At 43.0% G+C, this 23,909-nt stretch overlaps 1 protein-coding gene and 1 pseudogene across 3 annotated transcripts in view; one reads left to right on the top strand and one right to left on the bottom strand.

The window, feature by feature from the left end:
• STIM1 (stromal interaction molecule 1) overlaps positions 1-23,909 on the bottom strand; it is a 240,585-nt gene that overhangs the window by 185,674 nt on the left and 31,002 nt on the right. The gene's annotated exons all lie outside the window — the stretch shown is intronic.
• On the top strand, positions 18,587-19,075 carry LOC105549263 (annotated as a pseudogene).

Raw genomic sequence — 23,909 nt, 5'->3', positions numbered from 1 at the left:
AAGAAACTGCAACCCCTTATACACTGCTGATGGGAATGTAAAATGGTATAGCTGTTGTGGAAAACAGTTTGGTGGTTCCTCAAAAACTTAAACATAAAGCTACCATACAATTCTACATTTCCACTCCTATGATACATCCCCAAAAATTGAAAACAGGCCAGGCGCAGTGGCTCACGCCTATAATCCCAGCACTTTGGGAGGCTGAGGCTGGTGGATCACGAGGTCAGGAGATCGAGACCATCCTGGCCAACATGGGAAATCCCATCTCCACGAAAAATACAAAAATCAGCGGGACGTGGTGGTGCACACCTGTAATCCCAACTACTCAGAGGCTGAGGCAGGAGAATTGTTTGAACCCAGGAGGCAGAGATTGCAGTGAGCTGAGATTGTGCCACTGTACTCCAACCCAGGTGACAGAGTGAGACTCCGTCTCAAACAAACAAACAAAAAAATTAAAAACAGGTACTGGAACAAGTACATGTAACTATCATGTCCATAGCATAGCAAACAGTCTAAATATTCATCAATAGATGAATAAACAAATTGTGGTATGTATATATACACCTAATTCCACCAGTACAAAAAAAAAAAAATGAAGTTTTCTGATGCATGTTGCAACATAGAGGGAATTGAAAAAATTATGCTAAGTGAAATAAGCCAGACATAAAAAGACAAACATTATATGATTCCACTTAAATGAAATATCTAGAATAGGCAAATTCATGAAGACAAAAAGTAGACTGGAAGTTAACAAAGGCTAACAGGAGGGAGGAATGGGGAGTTATTGCTTAGTAAGTACAGAGTTTCTGTTTGGGATGATGAAAAAATTTTTTAAATAGTGGTAAAAGGTGCACAATACTGTGAGTGTAATTACTGCAATTAAATTGTATACTTATCAATGAATAAAATGACAAAATTTGCTTACATATATTTTACCACCAAAAAAAGATAATAAAAAAAGAAATAAAATACCAACACATTGCAATGTAGATTAAGCTCCAAAATATTATTCTAAGAAGCCAGATACAAAAGGTCACATATAGTATGATTTCATTTATACGAAATATCCAAAATAGGTAAATCCTATTGGTGGCTGCCAGTGGGAGCCGAAAATGAGAAGAAACTGCTTAATAGGTAAGGGGTTTTCCTTTGGAATGACAGAAATGTTTTGGTGCTAGATAGAAGTGGTAGCTGTACAACATTCTGAATGTACTAAATGCTACTCACTTGTTTAATTCGAAATAGTTAATGTTATATGAATTTCACCTCAATAAAGTTTGTTTAAGTATATGAGAGAGTTCAGGGAATCATCCAGGCATCAAAAATTAAGGCTTAGAAGTAAGGCAAGGCAAGAAACAGTCAGGAACCCAGTGTACGGTGTGACTAAGAGATACCCATGAACAGCCCAAGAAGCAACTTATACTGGGCACAGTGGTTGACTCCTGTAACCCCAGCACTTTGAAAGGCTGAAGCGGGAGGGTCACTTGAGCCCAAGAGTTCAAGACTGGCCTGGGTAACATCATGAGACCTCATTTCTAGAAAAAAAAAAATAGCCAGGCATGCTAATGCACATCTGTGGTCCCAGCTACTCAGGAGGCTGAGGTAGGAGGATCACTTGAGTCCCAGGGATCAAGGCTGCAGTGAGTGGTGATGACACCACTGCACTGCAGCCTGGGCGACAGCAAGATCCTGACTTAAGAGAAAAAAAAAAGCAACTTGATACTGCAGCAATTTGATGCCTCATTGTACTGGTCAGGATACAGATAAAGCTGCTGTAACTAAGAGACCCTCAAATATAGTGGATTAAACAAAAAGTTTATTTCTCTCTCATAATAGTTAAGCAGTGAGCAGCCTCAAATGAGAGTGAACTCTGCCATTCTCACTCAAAATGAGGCTTCCATCTCTGGGATCAAAAAAGGTGCTGTAGATCTCACCATATTCCAGCTAGCAGGAAGGGAAAAAGGAAAAGAGAAGCACCACATATTGTTCTTAAGTACATAATATAGAAGTGGTACACATAACATTTCCACTTGGATCCCCACTGGATAGAACTAACACATGTGGCCACACTTAGTTGCAAAGGAAGCTGAGCAGCTATGCATCCTGCTAAAACACAGGTGTTCTAGCATTAAAGAAAGAATGAGAGAGCCCACATTGGCAAAGACATCTAAGAATCTCTTTCATTTTACCTCAGTTTTTTTAATATTTTGTCTTATTAAACAATTTGGCCACACATGGTGGGGCTCATGCCTGTAATTCCAACAGTTTGGGAGGCCAAGGCGGGTGGATCCCTTGAGGTCAGGAGTTCAAGGACAGCCTGGCCAACATGGCGAAACCCCATCTCTACTAAAAATACAAAAAATTAGTTGGACGTCGTGGTGGGTACCTGAATCCCAACTACTCGGGAGGCTGAGGTAGGAGAATCGCTTGAACCTGGGAGGCAGAGGTTGCAGTGAGCCAAGATCGCACCATTGCACTACAGCCTGGGCAACAAGAGTGAAACTCTGTCTCTAAAAAAAAAAATTTATTCCCAAGCCCAGCTAACACTGAAGCTTGCAGTTATTGTTCAGTGAAACCTGCTGGCTAGCTTGGAAAAAAAGAAAGGGAGAAGAGAGGGGAAGAGAGGAGAGGGGAGGGGAGGGGAAGGGAGGGGAGAAGGGAGAGGAGGAGAGGGGAAAGGAGGGGAGAGAAGGGAGGGGAGAAGTGTAGGGAGAAGGGAAGGGAGAAGGGAAGGGAAATGGGAAAGGAGAAAGGAAGGGAAGGACAGTTATAGATAGATACCCCCAGTTAGCCTCACTAGACTGAACAGTACCAACAAAGCCTACTTATTTAACTTTTGTGACCAGTATTTATGGTGGAAATAAAAGTTGCTCTAAAAAACAAATTAGTAAGTGCTATCTCTGTGCAATACTAGGCCAAGTAGTATAGAAAAACAACAACAACAACAACAAAGCAGTGTTTCTGTCTTTAAAAAACTTCCAATTTTGTGTGGTAATCACATACAAAGCAACCACAATGCAGCAAGATAACTGAGGCATATAAAGTATGATAGGAGAATAACAGTAGAATAGACTGCCAACCTACAGGCAAAGAGGACAGAGAAAGCTTAAAAAGTGGTGACACTGGAGCTATGCACTAAAAGATGAGGAGTTTACTAGATAGAAAAGAGTAAGCAAGCCAGGGGTGGTGGCTCACACCCAACACTGTGGGAGGCCAAGACAGGAGGATCACTTGATCCCAGGAGTTTGAGACCAGCTTGAGCAACAGAAGGAGACCCCATCTCTACAAAAAAATTTTAAAGTTAGCCGGGCATGGTGGTACATGCCTGTAGTCACAGCTACTCAAGAGGGTTAGATAGGAGGATCACTCGAGCTCAGGAGGTTGAGCTCTGCAGCCTGGGCAACAGAGTGAGACCCTGTCTCAAAAAAAAAAAAAAAAACAATTTTAAAAAGATAGTAAGAAAGCATTCCAAGCAAAATGGAAAACATGAAAAAAAGCATAGAAAAATGTTTGCTGAAAAGACAATATGCAGAACCCAGATCATAGAATGCCAGGAACACCAGATTGAGAAGCTTGGATTTTAGAATCTCTGAGAAATAGGAAAGCAATAGACTTCTGAGCAGGGGTGGGCCACAGTTAGATTGACTTGTTAGAAAGATTCTGGCAGCCAAGTGGAAGGATGGACAAGGAGACATGCTTTGGAGTCTCATCCTTGCTACTATGTCTAGTCCTATCCTTATCTCCCCAATGCTACCACTAATAAGCCAAGTCCTTACAGAAGGAAGGCAAATCCAGGACAAATCCCACAGACTCAGGCAGGATCAGATTTGTAGATTTGTTAGTTTGTTTTCTGTTTTTTGTTTGTTTGTTTGTCTCGCTGTGTCACCCAGGCTGGAGTGCAATGGTGCAATCTCAACTCATTGCATTCTCCGCCTCCCAGGTTCAAGCGATTCTCCTGCCTCAACCTCCTCAGTAGCTGGGATTATAGGCAGGCGCCACCATGCCCACCTAATTTTTTTTCTTGTTTTTTTTTTTTGTTGTTGTTGTTGTTGTTGTTGTTGTTTTGTATTTTTAGTAGAGATGGGGGTTTTACCATGTTGCTAGGCTGGTCTCGAACTCCTGACCTTGTGACCCACCGGCCTCAGCCTCCCAAAGTGCTGGGATTACAGGCATGAGCCACCGCGTCCGGCCTGTTTTTAGTTTTAATCTGTCTTTTATTGAGGTGAAATTCACATAACATTCACCATTTTTAAGTGAACAATTCAGTGGCATTTAGTACATTTACAGTGTTGTGCATCCACAGAGGTTTTCAGTTCTACATTTTTTTTTTTTAAGAGACAGGGTGTCATATGTTGCCTAGGCTGGCCTTGAACTCCTGAACTCAAGCAATCTTCCCACCTCAGCCTCCTGAGTAGCTGGGACTGCAAGCATGTGCCCCCATGCCCAGCTGGACCTTAGGTTTCGACGAGGTCCAGGAAAGCCTCTGCTGACTTCACTCAGATCAGGCTTCATACAGTCCTCTGGCATCTCTGCTCAGATGGATATGCCAGATACTTTTGGCTTTCAACAAACATCTGCCTAGAGTCCCTAGACTGCCATGCTATTTTCTAACCTTTCCTGACCTCAGCTCCCCTAGGAACACAGGTCATTATGACCAGGAGGAAATTTGACCATGTCTATCCCTCATTATAAATTTTTCAGTGGTTCTGAATTGCCCAAAGAATAAAGTCTCAAATCCTTAACAGATAGACAAGGTTCTCTATAATCTGGCATCTGCTTGTTTCCCTAGCCTTATCTCCTAAACATGTTGCCCTAAAATTCTTCGCTCTCATTATGCTTCCCTTCCTACTCATGGCTGCTCAAACATATTTTTTTTCTTTCACCCTGGAAATGACTTTGTCACCTCATACACATTTCCCACAGACTTATCTCACCCTAGGGAAAGTTCTCATATCTTCATTATTTCCTGGGAACAGCTCTGATTCCAGTCTCATTTCACTGTGGGTGCTACTGTAATCTATGCCTCATTATTCATTCTTCTTTACATATGTTATTGACCATATAATACCACAAGATGACTTTTTTCCCACCTCCTACTATTCTACTTCTGTCATATTACTGAGAATAACCCTACCGAATACATCTGCTTCTGTTCCCTCTGCCTGAGTCTCTCATAAGCCCAGGACTTCACCAGGCCCCTCACTCCAAAGTTACTGGTACCTGGGACTTATGAGGGAGATATATTATACCTACACAGAGATATATTATACCCATACCCCCAGTCAGCCGGGGAGTTGGAGCCAGATCTTATTCTCTCTCACCTTCTTTCTGACAGAATTCTTGAAATGACAAAGCTCTATTAGGGCAGCACTTGAACCCACCCTCATTTTACCATGGAGATATCACTGACCCCAGTTTCATCTTACTTTGAGATCAGCTCTGGCCTTGGCCTCCCCAATCACCATGCCAAAGAGAAAATCATACCCCAGTATACCTTGGGAGTGAATGATTTGCACTCTGGCCTTGGCTGGCACTCAACTCAGGAAAGAAAAGTGACATGAAGCAACTGGCCCAAAGTAACACTAATACTATCCCAAACTAGGGAAAGAAGGTCTCTCTCTGGGGTGGTAGGGGAGAAAAACTTCCAAATCATCATAAAACCCCCCTCACTTTCTGTGTATGCAAGCCGAATATGTGTCAAATGGTGCACAGGAAGAACTCACACAAAGGCCTTTTTCCAGGTGTATCTTAGGCTTCCAGGTATATCACAGTCACAAATACCAGTTTGCTCCCTTAAAAACTCCATTCAGCAGCAAGGCAACAATATTTATAAGTCATTCTTTCTATAACATTTTATTTGAGCTTGACAATGTATTAAGCAGAATAAACCTAGGCTTTAAACTTTCTAGCCACGCAATCTTGGCAAATAATTTTCTTTTCTTTTTCTTTTTTTTCTTTTGAGAGAGTCTCGCTTTGTGGTCCAGGCTGGAGTGCATTGGCGCGATCTCTGCAAGCTCCGCCTCCCGGATTCACGCCATTCTCCTGCCTCCTGCCCAGTAGCTGGGACTACAAGCGCCCGCCACTAGGCCCAGCTAATTTTTTGTGTTTTTAGTAGAGACGGGGTTTCACCGTGTTAGCCAGGATGGTCTCGATTTCCTGACCTCGTGATCCGCCCACCTCGGCCTCCCAAAGTGCTGGGATTACAGGCGTGAGCCACCGCGCCCGGCCAGCAAATAACTTTCCCCATTCATAAAATGGGAATAATAGTAGTATCCTGTAAGACTATTGTGCAGAAAAGTAAACAAATATATATAAAGCATCTAGAAATATACCAGGCCCAAAAAGGTTTTTCAATCATTCATTCAATCAACAAATATTTGTCATGCATCCAGGCCCTTCAAGCTCAAAACCACAATTCTACAGAGCCTCTCTAATACCTGTCTCTTATACACATCTAGATGTGTATAAGAGACAGTTCTATAACATTTTATTTGAGCTTGACAATGTATTAAGCAGAATAAACCTAGGCTTTAAACTTTCTAGCCACGCAATCTTGGCAAATAATTTTCTTTTCTTTTTCTTTTTTTTCTTTTGAGAGAGTCTCGCTTTGTGGTCCAGGCTGGAGTGCATTGGCGCTATCTCAGCTCACTGCAAGCTCCGCCTCCCTGGTTCAAGCCATTCTCCTGCCTCAGCTAGGACTACAGGCGCCCGCCACCATGCCCGGCTAATTTTTGTATTTTTAGTAGAGACGGGGTTTCACCATGTTGGCCAGGATGGTCTCAATCTCCTGACCTCGTGATCTGCCCGCCTCGGCCTCCCAAAGTGCTGGGATTACAGGCGTGAGCCACTGCCCCCGGCCTAGATTGCTATTTTTAAATAGAATGATTGGATAAGGCCTCACTGAGTTGACATTTAACCAAAAGATCTGAAGGAAATAAGTCATGAGCCATGCAGAAAGTTAGGAAAAGAAGGAAGAACCAATGCAAAGGCCCTGAGGCAAGAGTATGTCTGTCTCTATTGTTCAAAGAATGGCAAGAAAGCCAATGGGGCAGGGTCAGCAGGTAGAGAGGAAATGAGGCTAAGACAGGTAACTGGGAGCCAAGTCACATGTGATCTTGTGGGCCACTCTAAGGACTTTGGCTTTTTCCCTGAGAGATATGTAAAGCCACTGAACAATTTTGAACAGAAGAGTTAAATGATTTGGATTTACGTTTTGAAAGGATCACTCTGCCTTCCTGTTTAGAATAAACTGTAGACAGGCAAGGGCAAAAGCAGGGCAACCAGTTAGGCTATTATTTCACCAGGCAAGAGACGATGGTAACTTGGATCAGGGTGGTAAGTGCAGAGGTAATGAAAAGTATCTGATTTTTGGATTTGAATTTTAAAGGTAGAACCAACAGGATATGCTGACAGATTCCATGTAAGTGAAATGTTGTTAAATTTTAAATGCCTATTAGATATCTAAAATGTTAATTAAGAGGTTAGATATACAAGTCTAAAATTCAGGGAGAAATCTAAGCTGGAAACACAAATTTGAGTTGTCAATAAATAGATGGTAGTTAAAATTATATAAATGGACTTTTAATGCCATGAGATAGTCAATAAACAAAGTTCCCAGTGAATAGTAACTGCCATTATAACCCCTTTGTATTCTTTTTTTTCCCCAGCTTCCCAAGCTTATAAACCTCTTTTTATTCTTAAGGTATTAGAGATACTTGCCAGGTATGAGAGATACTTGCCAACTTCTAAACTTCAGTGCCCAACCTCTAACCGTGTCCCCACCCCTCAAGAAAAATTTGATTTTCTGATCTTGTATCTTTCTTTACTGTCATCCTTCTTTTCAAATTTGCAATTAAAACATCAGATAAGTGAAGGCACGCTGGTGTTAAGTGGTAAAGGTACCAATTTTAGAGTTAGATTTGGTTTGAATCTTCTCTCTCTCAGCCATTTACTAGTTCTGTGACCTTTTAGCCTCAACTTTCTTACCTATACAATGGGACTAATAGTACTTATCTTAAAGGGTTGTTATCTTATGGATGGTAAGACACCTACTTATTGCTTTGTTCAACAAAAACTTACTGAGCATCCATTACATGCCTAGCACTGTGTCCAGCATTAGAGCTACAGCAGTGAATAGGCACTGGTACTGTCCTCATGGAGCTTATAGCCTAAGGGACCATAGTATTTCTAAAGCACCTAGATAAAATTTAAATTTTTTTAAATCATCTAAATAAAATAAATATGTAAAGAACCTCACACAATGCCTAGCAAATAGTAGGTGCTAAGTGACAGTATATATTATTTTATAATTAAAACATAAGCCCTCACAGAACAACATGCTTTAGAATTGGCAAATTTTTGGAAATCAAAAGGTCCAATTATCTCATTTCATAGAAGAGCGGATTAACTAGCTTCATAATAAACTTATTCAGGACACCTATTCAGTCAGGGCATGTGCCAGTTGCTCAAGATACAAGGATGAGTAAAACACAATCCCTACCTTACATCAAGTAAATATGCAAAGGGAGAATGACTCGCCTGAGGTAACCTAGTTCATCACTTAGACTGGAAATCGTGTCTTCTAATTCTCAGTGTTTTGCTCTTTCCACTGAATCAAAATTATTCAACTCAAATAAAAATACTTAGGAAGAAGCCTACCACTGTGCCAAAGAGAGTGCCATCCTACAGCTCAGCAATTCCTCATGAGTAGCTTGTCAAAAAGGGTAAGCCCCTCTGGGTTTGGAGGCTGATTCCTTTTTTCCTCTATAACAGTCCATAGCACACAGCAGCTAGGGCCTCAGAGGCCCTGGTAAGAAGTTACAGAAAGATGCAGAAAAATAGAGTAAAAGCCTGAAACCACCAGAGCCACTGGCTAAGTAAAGAAAAAATAGAGCAAGGCCAGACCAAGACCCTCCTCCCTCATTAAGAGGGAGATTAGGTCATGTTCCCTCCGGGCTAGCACTAGCTCCAGAACTCTACCTTTGTCCCTTTAGGCCACCCACCCTGCCCACTGCAAGGGCCCTCTTTAGAGTTTCAACACTGAGCTCCATTTAATGGAAAAAAATAGCACTGGGAAGCGGAAAGAATACATCATGGAGTTCCAAAAACCTGGCTGAAACTGGCTCCACCACTAACTAGCTGAATGTTTCTTAACTCATCTGTTTCTGCATTTGGAAAACAGTGACAATACTCACTTCTGGGAACTGTGGTGAGCATCAGAGATGTGTCTAATGTATCTAGGAAAATGCCTGGCATGCAGCGGTTACTCAATAAATGGTGCTATGATTACTTATGAATGACAAGGTATCCCTTGTCTGTCCCATGCTCTAGTGACTGCAGGCTTCAGCAGAGCAGCACAGTTTAAGACTCCCACAATAATATGAAGTATTCAGGGAGATGTGGTACCTTCACTGGCTACATTTCTCAAGCTCTTCTCCCCTCAACCTATACCAGCTCAGGTCTCCACTCCACCCCTCCACCTTTTAAAAAAATAAAATCTTTGAACCTGTCTCCTCTGCTGCCTCTTCAAAATACCACCCTCTTTCCTTCCTTCCCTCGCAACTATATTTCTCAAAAAAGTCTTTTGTTCTACATGTTCACCTCATACTCACTCCCTAGGCCACAGCAGTCTAGCTTCCATCCCCACCCCTCCACTGAAACTGCTGTCACCATGGTCACCAATGACTCAGTAGCCTCATTTCAGGCTCACCCTACTTGTTCTCTGCTGCAATAGACACTATTGCTTTCTTTCAGAAACTCTTCTCATTCCTGGCTTCCCAGACAATATTTTCTCTTACCTCTCTGATTGCCCCTCCTCAGGCTCCCTCCCTAACTTTTCTGTGTACACATATCAGAGTTCCTCTGTGCTCTATCCTCAACCCTCTTTCTTTCCCCATTTTATAAATTTTACTCAGGTGATCTCATCTACTTCTACAGTCTCCACTATTTCTTAGAGGTCATGATTCCAAAGGCTATTCCTACCTCTCTCAAGAACTCCAAAACTCATGTCTTCTCCCCCAACTACCAGATATTTTCTCATGGATATCACCCATAATCATCTCAAAATCAACATTAACTTCCCCAGCTCTCTCTCTTGTATTCCATGTGCTAACAGCATCACAGTAATGCCCGGTCACCTAACACTGCCTCCTTCATCCTTCCGTCACACAATTTAAATCAACCCCCATAACCACTACCCTTCTTTTAGCCTCATCATCTGCTACTGCAAATCTTCTGGCTGCCTTCTCTGCCTCTAGTTCTAATCTATCCATTCTAAGCACAGGCATATAAGAGGTCTTCCTGTAAAAACACTCTGGTCACATCACAGCCATCTTAAATATCGACAGTAAATCTCAGCTCCAAAGGGATTTAAGCTCTTTACCATAAAATACAAAGTCATTCAGGATCTGGCCCTTCGCACACACCCAGCTTCATCTCGTGCCACTCCCTCCAAGTAGTCCAACACTCCAGTTCAGGGAACAACTCGTCATTCACTGAATATGCCATGCACTTTCACAGTCACACTGCCCAGAATACACTCCAGGGCACTCTGGTACAACCCTGGTCATCCTTAGAGGGTAGCATCTTTGATCTTGCTAAGTGTTTAGACCCTCCTCCCTTTCTCTCCCAGTACTTTTTTTTTTTTTTTTTTTTTTTTGAGACGGAGTCTCACTCTGTCACCCAGGCTGGAGTACAGTGGAGTGATCTCGGCTCACTGCAACCTCTGCCTCCTGGGTTCAAGCAATTCTCCTGCCTCAGCCTCCTGAGTAGCTGAGATTACAGGCACGCACCACCACGCCCAGCTAATTTTTGTATTTGTAGTAGAAATGGGGTTTCACCATGTTGGTCAGGCTGGTCTCGAACTGCTGACCTCGTGATCCACCCGCCTCGGCCTCCCAAAGTGCTGGGATTACAGGCGTGAGCGACCCACGCCCAGCTTTTCCCAGTACATTTTCTATGTACCTCTATTGTAGCACTTGTGACACCGTATAGAGTGCACTTGTTTATGGTGTCTCAGTAACCTGCAGGTTGTTCATGGACACAGACTATGTCTTTCACATCTCTGCACCCCAGTCCACTTGCCCAGCCTCTCAAGATAAGCAACCAGACTATCAGTCCTAACAGGGGATACTCCCCCTATAGCAGGAGAGCAAATTCTAATGACAACAGGAAATCTCAATAGGTTCAACTTCCCTCTTGCAAATGCTTCCAGATGGACTGACCCCACAAGAGCTATTTCCTACCTGATTCCTGGGACCCCTATGCCTGGCACAGCCTGTTCAATAGAAAGAGGAGAGCTTCCTTAAGATTAAAATTATTTGGAAAATGATTTCTAAAATGGGCTGAGCTGATAGATAGGACTGCCAACTGCCAGAGCCATCTCAGGAAGTAATTTGTGAAATAACTCCAAGACCTTTACACATTTTCCAAAGCAACTGGAATGGTTGCTACAACACCCTGTGGCAGGTCTTCCTGCCTTCAATCAAACCTTGGGAAATTGCCCTGCATCACAATACTTACAAACAATTGCTTCACTAGGCAGAAATCTATAAGGACTTCTCACTGCTTAAAACTGTATACCACAGTGATTAAGAACAAGGACACTAAAAACATAGTACCTGAGCCTGAATCCTACCTCTACCACTTATTAGCCATGTGAGTTTGGGCAAATCATTTAAGTTCTCTAGGCCTCAGTTTTCCCATCTTTAAAACAATAAAATAATAGTACCTACTCTCATAGGGTTGGTACAAATATTAAATAAGCTAATCTAAATAAACTACTAATAAAAATTAAGCTTAGCATTAAAAATGCAAAGAATAGTACCTGGCACATGGTAAGAACTTAACAAATTATATATAAACATATTCAGATTCCAAGTCCCTCTGTCATTCATAGCCTGAGATGTGAAATGTTGCCCTGTCCCATTTCACATTCCATAATCCACCAGCTCCCAGTCCTTTTAACTTCTGACGATCATTTATGATCCTTTGCCTCTATCCACAACACCAACTGCAATCTGCCCAGCTCCTCCCTCTGGCAATGCTACCTTCAGCTGGCCAGAAATTAACGCCTTTAGCAGAGTCTCACAGGTGGTGTCATGCCTAAGAGCAGTACAGGATACCACCTTCTCCTGAGCATTCTATTCCCTATGCCAGGGGTCCCCAACCCCCAGGCTGCAGATGGTACCAGTCAGTGGCTTGTTAGGAACTAGGCCACACAGCAGGAGGTGAACGGCAGGCAAGCAAACATTACTGCCTGAGCTCCGCCTCCCGTCATATCAGTGGCAGCATTAGGTTCTCACAGGAGCGCAAAGCCTACTGTGAACTGCACATGCGAGGAATCTAGGTTGCGTGCTCCTTATGAGAATCTAATGCCTGATGATCTGAAGTGAAACAGTTTCAACCCAAAATCATCCCCACTCCCCACCCTGGTCTGTGGAAAAATTGTCTTGCATGAAACTAATCCCTGGTGCCAAAAAGGTTGGGGATCGCTGCTCTCTGCTCACTCCTATCTTCACTCACGTCATTTTCACAATCTAAATGCCTCCCTGAGCTTCTGCAGTATATAAACTTAAACAGTTTTAGGAATTAGTTAAGTCACACCATCCCAGGAAGCCACAGTAACTCATAAAAATATCTGCCTTCCCTTAACCTCTAAAGTCCCAATTTGTAACTTACATTTCCACACTCATATCTAATCATCTCTATTAGATTAAGTTCCATGAGGCAGTGCCTGGTTTTCCATCACTACATCCTCATTACCCCAGAACAATAAATGTTTAAGAGTCGTTGGGGGTCAGCCACAGTGGCTCATGCCTGTAATCCCAGCACTTTGCGGGGCTGAGGCGGGAAGACTGCTTGAGCTCACAAGTTCGAGACCAGCCTGAGCAATATGGTGAAACCCCATCTCTACAAAAAAATACAAAAATTAGCTGGGCATCATGGCACGTGCCTGTAGTTCCAGTTTCTCAGGATGCTGGAGCCTGGGGCAGGAGGATCACCTGAGCCCAGGAAGTCAAGGGTGCAGTGAGCTGTGACTACACTGCTGGAGTGTACTCCAGCCTGGGCAACAGAGAGAGACGCTGTCTCAAAAGAAAAAATGAAGAAGGCTTAGGCAAACAATAAAAGCTCAGTTAGCTAAATCTCCTACCACTGAATCTGAGACATAACTAGAGACTGGTGGATTAACCAAGATCTCTAGCTTTCTACAACAACAACATGGAGAAAACTATATTAGCAATCTCATAGAGCTGTTGTGAACATAAAGATGTAATCTATGTCGAACACTTAGGAGATTTTCTGACACATAAGCTCTCATTAAGTATTTCATTTTCTCTTTGAAAAGGAGTCATGGAGGTACCTTGTCAACTAAAGGACAGCTGGCCATACTACTTCTCCAAGTCACGCTAATAGAAAAGCAGGGGGCCACACTGTGTTCATTTACCTAATTGTGTTCTGTGGAACACTGGTATCTAACAAAATGTCAATAGGTGGTTTTTGAGGATAAAAAAAGATTAGATGTTCAGAAAAACGTAGGAAACCCTGCATACCTTTCCTTATCAAAGTCCCCTAGCTTTTCCTAACTTGATCTCAAAGGTCTTTTACTGAGTAATAATAATAATGCCATTTCCTGTGATACTGACATTCTGAAGAACACTTATTTATTTTTTTGAGTCTCACTCTGTCACCCAGACTGGAGTGCAGTGGTGTGACCACAGCCTCCGCCTCCTGGGTTCAAGCAATTCTCCTGCCTCAACCTCCCGAGTAGCTGGGATTACAGGTGCACACCACCATGTCCAGCTAATTTTTGTATTTTTAATAGAGACAGGGTTTCGCCATGTTGGCCAGGCTGGTCTTGAGCTCCTGACCTCAAGTGATCCGCCTGCCTCGTCCTCCCAAAGTGCTGTGATTACAGGTGTGAGCCACCTTGCCTAGCCAGAACACTTATTATATCTTAAAACAATGCATTGGGCCAGCCACAGTGGCTCATGCTTGTAATCCCAACACTTTGGGAAGCCAAGGTGGGAAGACTGCTTGAGTCCAGGAGTTCAAGATCAGCTTAGGCAACATAGTGAGAACCCATCTCTACAAAAAATAAAAATATTAGCCAGGCATGGTGGGGTGTGCCTATAGTCCCAGATACTTGGGAGGCTAAGGTGGGAGGATCATTTGCGCCCAGGAGGCTACAGTGATCGCATCCCTGCACTCTAGCCTGGGCAACAGAAGGAAAGACCCTGTCTCCAAAAAACAAACAAACAAACAAACAAAAAGCACTGTACAAATATATAAAGGTACTGCTATTCCACAGTTACCCAGAATACACAGGACCCTAAAGTAGTAGAGAATACCTGGACTACTAAAATTACATTATCTTCTCCATCACAATAAACCTGGAGGAAGAGAAGAGAAATAGACCAGTATTTCAAGAGGCCAGCTTTCAGTCAATCCAATGAAGAGTCAGCAAAGGAAAGAGAAGCTTTTATCAGGTAGTATTTTCAGCAACTCACCAGAGCTGGCTTTAAAAGGGAACTCAAGCCAGATTTGGTTGCCATGAGATACAAAGTAACTTGACAGCTGCCCTCCTGGAAACAGTTAACTTAGTAACTTTTACTTTGACAGAATCTTGGGCATGAAAGAAATATTTTGAAATCACTCTAGACAAAACCTCTACTTTGACTGACAATAACAGGCCCTAAGAGAGCCTACCTAGCTTCATTTGTCCCCACTGGAGCAGGACATGGGAAAAAAACAGATTAGACAGTGATAATTATAATGGTTAACACTTAATGAGAGCTTACTACGTGTCAAGCAAGTTGCTAGATATTCAACATAGATTATCTCATCTTAATCTTCGCACAGTTCTATGAGATTGATTTTATAATAATTTACATGTTATAGATGAGGAAGCAGGCTCAGAGAGATTAAGTAACTTGCCCAAAGCACTACAGCTAGCATATAGTATTACAGTGATGAGACCCAGGCAAGCTGACCCCAAGGGCCCATGCTCATTATTGCTAGAGAAACTAAGGTACCAACTTTTCTGAGAAGCTTTCTCTGACAATTTCCCCCACCACCAATTATTAGGGTTGCCCCCTAAGCTCCCATTGCCCCATGTCTCTATCTATCCCTATACACTATTGTCTCTGTCATAGCAGTATCACCAAATTACGTACTCCATGAGGGAAGAAATTACTAAATCTTATGCTTCCTTGCATCCCTTGTGACACTACCTAGTGTTGCATCGGCAGCTCAATCAAGATGTTTCAGAATAAACAACTATCAAGGAATATAGTATAATGATGAAAACACATGGGTTCTGAAGTCAAATAGACTTAGATCTGAATCCAGGTTCAGCCACTTCTTAGCTCTGTGATCGTGAGTAAGTCAACCACTCTGAAGCTCAGCTTCCCTAACATTAGAGATTAAAAAATAAATTACCACAAAATGTGAGAAAACTAAACTAAGCACCTTACACATTGCCTAGTACATAAAATAATTGTATTTACCATTCTCCTCCTTTCCCCTTGTCCCACATATAACGATAGAGAGAGTACTATTTCAGTCGAGTGCCGTGGCTCACGGCTGTAATCCCAGCACTTTGGGAGGCCGAGACGGGCGGATCATGAGGTCAGGAGATCGAGACCATCCTGGCTAACATGGTGAAACCCCGTCTCTACTAAAAATACAAAAAATTAGCCGGGTGTGGTGGCGGGTGCCTGTAGTCCCAGCTACTCAGGAGGCTGAGGCAGGAGAATGGCGTGAACCTGGGAGGCGGAGCTTGCCCAGAGCCGAGATCGCGCCACTGCATTCCAGCCTGGGAGAAAAGGGAGTGAGACTCCATCTCGAAAGAAAGAAAGAAGAGAAGGAAAAGAAAGAAAGAGCGCTATTCCAGGAACCCAGAGTCGAATTAGCTATACAAACTTGGTTAAGTGCATCTCCTTTCTGAGCTTTAATTTCTTCATTTACAACTCGCAGGACGGTTGGTTTGAAACTAAAAAAAATGTGGATAAGTGACCAAAAAGTACTACACAGATGGAAGGAATTTTTGTCATTCCACCTATCCGGCTTTTAAAATCAGCCCTGAACCACACTGCATAGAAATATCTTGAAGCTCAAGGAAGAAGACCAATCTCTTGGAGGTTTAAAGGCTATAAAGGGAAGGAGTATTTGCACTGTCACTAGGAGAATGAGCCAGTCCCACCAAGAAGCTGAGACACTGCCAAGTGGCTTTGCTCCAGGAGTCCCTAACTAATTAAGGCCTTGCTCCCCTGCCCTGTTTGCCTGTGACCTCCACAAAGGCTAGAGAACACCAAGTGCTCCACAGCAGCTCTTCTCTTGGCCAGAGTGACATACGGTATTGCTGGCCAAGGATCAGCCAAAGCTATTGCTAAGAGCTTCCTGCCCTTGGCCTTCCTTAGAACAGGGTCGGCCAGGCACAGTGGCTCACGCCCATAATCCCAGCACTTTGGGAGGCCGAAGCGGGTGGATCACCTGAGGTCAGGAGTTTGAGACCAGCCTGGCCAACATGGCGAAACCCTGTTCCTACTTCAAAACAAACAAACAAAAAAAAAAAGAGCCAGGCATGGTGGCACGTGCCTGTAATCCCAGATACTTGGGAGGCTGAGGCAGGAGAATTGCCTGAACCCGGAAGGCGAAGGTGGCAATGAGCCGAGATCATGCCACTGCACTCCAGCCTGGGCAACCAATCGAGACCCTGTCTCAAAAAAAAAAAAACACAGTCAAAAACAAAGTGCCCTTCATTCTTTGTCATGATTCCTAGGAATCAGCCCTAAACACAGCTACCAGGACCCTGGGCCTGGAACATGTCGGATGTGACTCAAGTAAAGCCTGACCAGCCAGGTCCTTTGGACAACTGAAAGAGACCCTGTAGGCTGTGGAATAAGGGGTAAGGAAAAGGGACCCATGCTCTGCTAAGAGCGTCTAGTCTTTGATGGTCCCAAGGTCACTTTTTGGGCTCTTTTTCAGGCTGCATAGGCCCCAGGGACTTAACCACTTCCTTTGCTCATTAAAGCAGAACCCCCACTCCAGCCCTTGGGACTCCCTCCCGCAAGCCTGAAGCCTGGCTCTAAGGTAAGACAGTCCACCCATCTCTCCCTTCAAAAGTTAAAACATATGGGCCGTTTTTGTTGTAAGAGTTTAACTGTTGAGTTGAGAAAGAACATAAGCCAAAAACAACAAATATGAGGAAGTTAAAAAAAGTTTAAAACATATTACAAGTTAGTCACAGTCACAACCACTTCATAGTTCCTGGTTCCTGTCATAATTGGTGCTGTCAGAGAACAACTACAATACAATAGTTTTCAAGACTTACTTTTAAACAATGGAACCCTCTTTTTCAAACATAGTTCAAATTGGCCTGGCGTAGTGGCTCACACCTGTAATCCCAGCACTTTGGGAGGTGGGCAGATCACCTGAGCTACAGAATTTAAGACCTTCCTAGGCAACATGGCAAAACCCCATCTCTATAAAAAATACAAAAGTTAGCTAGGCATAGTGGCACATGCCTGTAGTCCCAGAAAAGACTCAAGATTTAGATCAATCGACATGATGTAGACCTTATTTGGATATTGACCCCATCTCTACAAAAAATAAAAATATTAGCCAGGCGTGGTGGTACATGCCTGTAAACCCAGTTACTTGGGAAGCTGAGGCAGGAGAGTCACTTGAACCTGGGAGGCAGAGGTTGCAGTGAGCTAAGATTGCGCCACTGCACTCCAGCCTGGGCGACTGGGCTACAGAGTGAGACTTTGTCTCAAAAAAAAAAAAAATGTTGCCCCAGATTTTAACCAACCATATACCATTATCAACCATATACAAATAATATTGCTAATGAACAAGAAAGTGGAAGTAAACATGTAGACATTCATGTATCAGGCTCTGCTACCAGTTGCTTATTTTGGCTGTGTACTTGTGTCCAAGGTCATTCACTCACTGGGTAGGTTTATGTCCTATGATGCCATCAACTGCCAGTCAAAGAACTAATCAGCATGAGCAAACTAGTGTTCACACAAAACTGGTACAATTGAAACCAAAATCAAAGACACTTTTATTGTAGATAAATGTACAATTTCCATTAGGCTTGTTAAAATACTGAAAGCAATTTAAATTCATTTATTCATTCAAAAACAAATATTTACTGAGCATCCCTGTCCATCCATGCTGGCTAGGCAGCAAGGACAAAATAAATAACACCTAATAGCCTCAGGGGATTCAAACAAACATACCCCTATATTATTTTCATGGATCCCAAAGATTCTGAAGATGTTGCACCAATAAAATTGGGAGAGTGCTGGAAGGGATGACATTTTTATTCCCTTATGAACACAAACAACTTATCAAAAGGCAGCCTGTTCCACAAAGAACCTCTCAACATTACAGCCCTAGCATTTCGGGAGGACGAAGAGGGTGGATTGCGTGAGCTCAGGAGTTCAAGACCAGCCTGGGCAACATGGTAAAACCTCATCTCTATTAAAAATAAAACATAAAAGGCTTTGCAGATGCTGCCGCCACCGGGAGCCCTGTACTCTCAGACATGGTTAACCCCACCATGACATCGCCTTCGACAATGGGCCATGTCTCCTTTGAGCTATTTGCAGACAAGTTTCCAAAGACAGCAGAAAACGTTCATGCTCTGAGCACTGGAGAAAAAGGATTTGGTTATAAGGGCTCCTGCTTTCACAGAATTATTATTCCAGGGTTTATGTGTCAGGGTGGTGACTTCACACGCCATAATGGCACTGGCAGCAAGTCCATCTACGAGGAGAAATTTGATGATGAGAACTTCATCCTAAAGCATACAGGTCCTGGCATCTTGTCCATGCCAAATGCTGGACCCAACACAAACAGTTCCCAGTTTTTCATCTGCACTGCCAAGACTGAGTGGTTGGATGGCAAGCCTGTGGTCTTTGGCAAGGTGAAAGAAGGCATGAATATTGTGAAGGCCACAGAGCACTTTGAGTCCAGGAATGGCAAGACCAGCAAGAAGATCACCACTGCTAACTGTGGACAACTTGACTTGTGTTTTATCTTAACCACCAGATCATTCCTTCTGTAGCTCAGGAGAGCACCCCTGCACCCCATTTGCTCGCAGTATCCTAGAATCTTTATGCTCTCGCTGCAGTTCCCTTTGGGTTCCATGTTTTCTTTGTTCCCTTCCATGCCTAGCTGGATTGCAGAGTTAAGTTTATGATTATGAAATAAAAACTAAATAACAAAAATAAATAAATAAAACATAAAAAATAAAAACAAAGTACAGCCCTACTGTGGAGATACAAGCTGCCCCACTGCTAGAAAATCAAGAAGAGATTTCTGAAATCAAGGACTTTGTCCACAATTCAACAAACATTTACTGAATTTCTATTTTGTCCTTAGACACTCTGCTAGATCAGCAAACTGAGGCTCTCAGGCCAAATCTAGCCCAAACACCTTGTTTTTGTAAACAAAGTTTTATTAGACACAGCTACACATGTCCATTTAAATATTATCTATGGCTGTTTTCCTGTTACAACTTGCAGTATAGCCCATCAAGCCTAAAACATTTACTCTCTGGCCCTCCACAGAAAATGTTTGCTCATCTCTATGCTACACTCTAGAAAGATGCAGAAATGTATCTTGATCTAAGTGGCAGTTGCATAGATAAATACATTGGTAAAAATTCATCAAGCATTTAATTCATTTTATTGGATATATGCCATAACTCAATACTTCATTTTTTAATGAAATAAAGAGTAATCAGTCCCTGCCTTCTAGCAATTTAAAATCTGGTAGGAGGACATCGAAGTAAATAATTAAAATACAATAGTGAGCCCGCACAGTGGCTCACACCTGTAATCCTAGCACTTTGGGTGGCCAAGGCGGGCAGATCACCTGAAGTCAGGAGTTTGAGAGCAGCCTGGCCAACATGGCAAAACCCTGTCTCCACTAAAAATACAAAAATTAGCCAGGTGTGGTGGCATGCGCCTGTAGTAGCCCCAGTTACTGGGGAGGCTGAGGCAGGAGAATCACTTGAACCCAGAAGGCAGAGGTTGCAGTGGGCCAAGATTGTGCCACTGCACTCCAGCCTGGGCAACAGAGTGAGACTCTGTCTCAAAAAAAAAAAAAAAAGAAAAAGAAAATTTTTTTTTTATTTTAAAAAATAAAAGAACATAGGGTTTGGAATTAGAACATGAAATTTCTAATTAGGCTTAAGTCCTACTTGCACCAATTACTAGACACGTGACTTTAGATTCTTCATCTACAAAATGAGAATAGTAACAATATCTATATCATTGGCTGCTGTGCGAATTAAATAAATATGTAATTGTACCTGACATATAAGTATTCAATATACATTTTTTATCATAATAATTAGCATTATTAACTGTCTAATTAGTGGTGGACTTTGCTGTAGCTCAGAGTTCCTGTGATTTCCTGGTAGGTCCCATGGGACCCCAAGTCATATCAAAGTTGATTCTTTTACAAGTTTAGAGCTCAAGCTAGAATTGTACATAAACAGAATTTCATGGAGCTTTAGACTTCTGGCCCAATACCTGGAGAGGTGAAAGTCCTAAGGGTGGGGTCCTATCTCACTGCTCAAAGAACGCCTTCCAGAAGCAAAATCAGGAAAGCACTACCTCTAGTTGACCTAGCTGATGATGAAAGAAGCCATACTAGAAAATACACTTAAATACAATACGCTTTGTGTGTGTGTGTGTGTGTGTGTGTATGTGAGTGTGTGATGGAGTCTTGCTCCGTCACCCAGGCTGGAGTGCACTGGTGTGATCTCGGCTCACTGCAACCTCCATCTCCCAGATTCTTGCCTCAGACTCCTGAGTAGCTGGGATTACAGGCGTGTGCCACCATGCCTGGCCATGATATCCTTTTGAGTTTAAAATTTCAGTCAAATCTTCCCTACCAGGCTGAGAAAACTGGTTCGGTCCAAGGGACTGGCCAGGAGAAGCCATGAGTCTCTGTCAGTGCTGCTGGGTATGTAGCTCTAACAGGGTCATACAGAAAAGTTCTTAAAACTTCTGAGGTACCAGAAAATACCTTCAACAATCTCTGTGACAAACTTAAAGCCTCCTGGATATCCAGCTCTATATAAGGACCAAAAGAGGATGATCATAGAAATCACAGATTTGAAAAAACTAGATGAACCTCCAGAGATCACCACCTGGACTGGCCCCGGCTCTCAGATTGCAAAACACCTATCATTAGCCTTGTTTTACAGATAATGCCACTAAGGTCCAGAGAAGGTAAGCGTGATGGCCTAGGTCAGATATCTAAGAGGCAGTAAGAAAAAAAAAGAATATCTAGTCTCAAGGAGTAAGCAATCTTGAAGAAAAAGTAACACTCATGAAACTGTCAAAACACATGGTCAGGTAATAAGGGATATCCCAATGAGGAGCTACAGGTACAGAAAGGACAAGAGTTGAAGCCTCAGAGTAAAAGTCCCTGCCCAATGTACCTCTCACAAAGTAAAAAGGCCTGTCTTTGCTTAATATTTACTACCCTGTAATGCCTATTTACCTGTCTCCCCACTCAATAGAAATTTTTCCAGGTTATGTACCTTATATTATCCTTATCTATATCATCAGCACCAAGCCTAGACAACTGCATCTCCTGTGACTTTGAAAAGACTCAGACTAGCCCCACTCACCCAACAATACTAAAAATAAGATTACCCTGTTAGGTATCTACCAAACCAAGAGGCCAGACCCTCAAAAAAGAGCCTAGATAAAGCTAATAGAAAGTGACTTTGACAAGTAATTTAACCTCTTATTTTGTCCATCTCAAAGATACTGATAACATTAACAATCTCAGAAGACTGTATTAAAAATTAAGTATCCATGGTGAAACCCCAACTCTACTAAAAAGAAAAAATACAAAAAATTAGCCAGATGTGGTGGCGCACGCCTGTAATCCCAGCTACTCCGGAGGCTGAGGTGAGAGAACCGCTTGAACTCAGAAGGTAAAGGTTGCAGTGAGCCAAAATCGCGCCATTGCACTCCAGCCTGGGCAACAGAGCGAGACTCCGTCTCAAAAAAATTAATAATAGGCCGGGCGCGGTGGCTCAAGCCTGTAATCCCAGCACTTTGGGAGGCTGAGAAGGGCGGATCACGAGGTCAGGAGATCGAGACCATCCTGGCTAATACGGTGAAACCCCGTCTCTACTAAAAATACAAAAAACTAGCCGGGCGAGGTGGTGGACGTCTATAGTCCCAGCTACTCGGGAGGCTGAGGCAGGAGAATGGCGTGAACCCAGGAGGCGGAGCTTGCAGTGAGCTGAGGTCCGGCCACTGCACTCCAGCCTGGCCGACAGAGCGAGACTCTGTCTCAAAAAAAAAAAAAAAAAAAAAAAAAATAAAAAAAAAAAAAAATTAAATATCTGTGAAAGCACTTAACACAGTACTTGGCACATAGTAAGCATTCAATGACTGCTAGCTTCCTTCTCACACCCCCTGTATCTGGGTTCCTTTAAAAAATAGTTTATTCCTTGGACCAACATTTATTAAACAACAAATATTTATTTATTTGTTGGGCCTTAGGGATCAGATAATGATCTGCCTTAGGTATCTCTGATAAAACTTCAGCACCTAGTATGATGCCCACTGTTGCCACAACTGCCTGGCACATAGTAAGCACTCACTAGATAGGGAACTCCCAAGAACACTCTTGGATATGGACCACCAATGCATCACCCCTTAGTACAGCCCACTCCATCTGCTTTGTTAGCCCTAGAGGTGTGCAAGCGCAAAAGAGATCAAGTCTCTGGCCGGCGGCAGATCTATACATTTATAGAGCTCCCCCCATAGTAAAGCCTGGCAGTCAAGATAACAAGAAAAACACAAGAACAATTCAGATGAGTCCCTCAAAACTGCATTAAAGACTATATGGCAGCCGGGCACAGTGGCTCACACCTATAATCCCAGCACTTTGGGAAGCCGATGCAGGTGGATCACTTGAGGTCACGAGTTCAAGACCAGCCTGGCCAACATGGTGAAACTCCATCTCTACTAAAAATGCAAAAATTCAGCTGGGCATGGTGGTGCACACCTGTAATCCCAGGTGTGGAGCACCTGTAATCTCCAAGCTTAGGCAGGAAAATCCCTTGAATCTGGGAGATGGAGGCTGCAGTGAGCAGAAAGCACACCACTGTACTCCAGCCTGGGCAACAGAGTGAGACTCTGTCTCAAAAATTTAAAAAAAAAAAAAAAAAAAAAAACTATATGGCAATGTTCCAAACTATACAGCATCTCTACTTAAAACCTGGGTTGTAATATTAAACTGACCACCCACTCTCACGTTTCCTATACTGCCCACTGAGAGAAAAGGGAAGTGCTTCTTCCTTCCAGTGCTGCTTGTTCAGAAAAGCTGATGTCCTGGAAAATTGCTGGACACCTATCCTGGCAAATAGGATCTAGCAAAAGCTTGAACCCCATAAAAGCATCTCAGTCATTCACCTTGCTGGCCTCCGAGGCTGAAAATAGCCCCAAATGAAAAACAAGCTACATGAACTACTTATCCAGTTTCATAGCAAAGACCTTAATTAAGCTAGCTGAAGAGGACAAACCCCTCACTCCTTAACTCAAGCAGACCTAAAAGCCTCACCTGTTTCTGGCCCCATAGCAGCTGGCATAGCTCTGACACCTCTCAGGCTTCATCTGTCAAAAACAGAAATGGAACAAGTGCAGAACAAGGAAGAGCCTTCTGCAGTCAGCCCAGCACTGCTTGAGGGGTGGTGGGGAGATAAAAAGATTCCTGGACGCAGATGTCCTATTTTCTTTTTTTTTTTTTTTTTTTTTTGAGACGAGTCTCACTCTGTCACCCAGGCTGGAGTGCAGTGGCCGGATCTCAGCTCCCTGCAAGCTCTGCCTCCCAGGTTTACGCCATTCTCCTGCCTCAGCCTC

Source organism: Mandrillus leucophaeus, unplaced genomic scaffold (assembly GCF_000951045.1).
Source record: "Mandrillus leucophaeus isolate KB7577 unplaced genomic scaffold, Mleu.le_1.0 Scaffold432, whole genome shotgun sequence".
NCBI classification, from domain to species: Eukaryota; Metazoa; Chordata; class Mammalia; order Primates; family Cercopithecidae; genus Mandrillus; species Mandrillus leucophaeus.
This window is presented reverse-complemented; position numbering and strand designations above follow the sequence as displayed.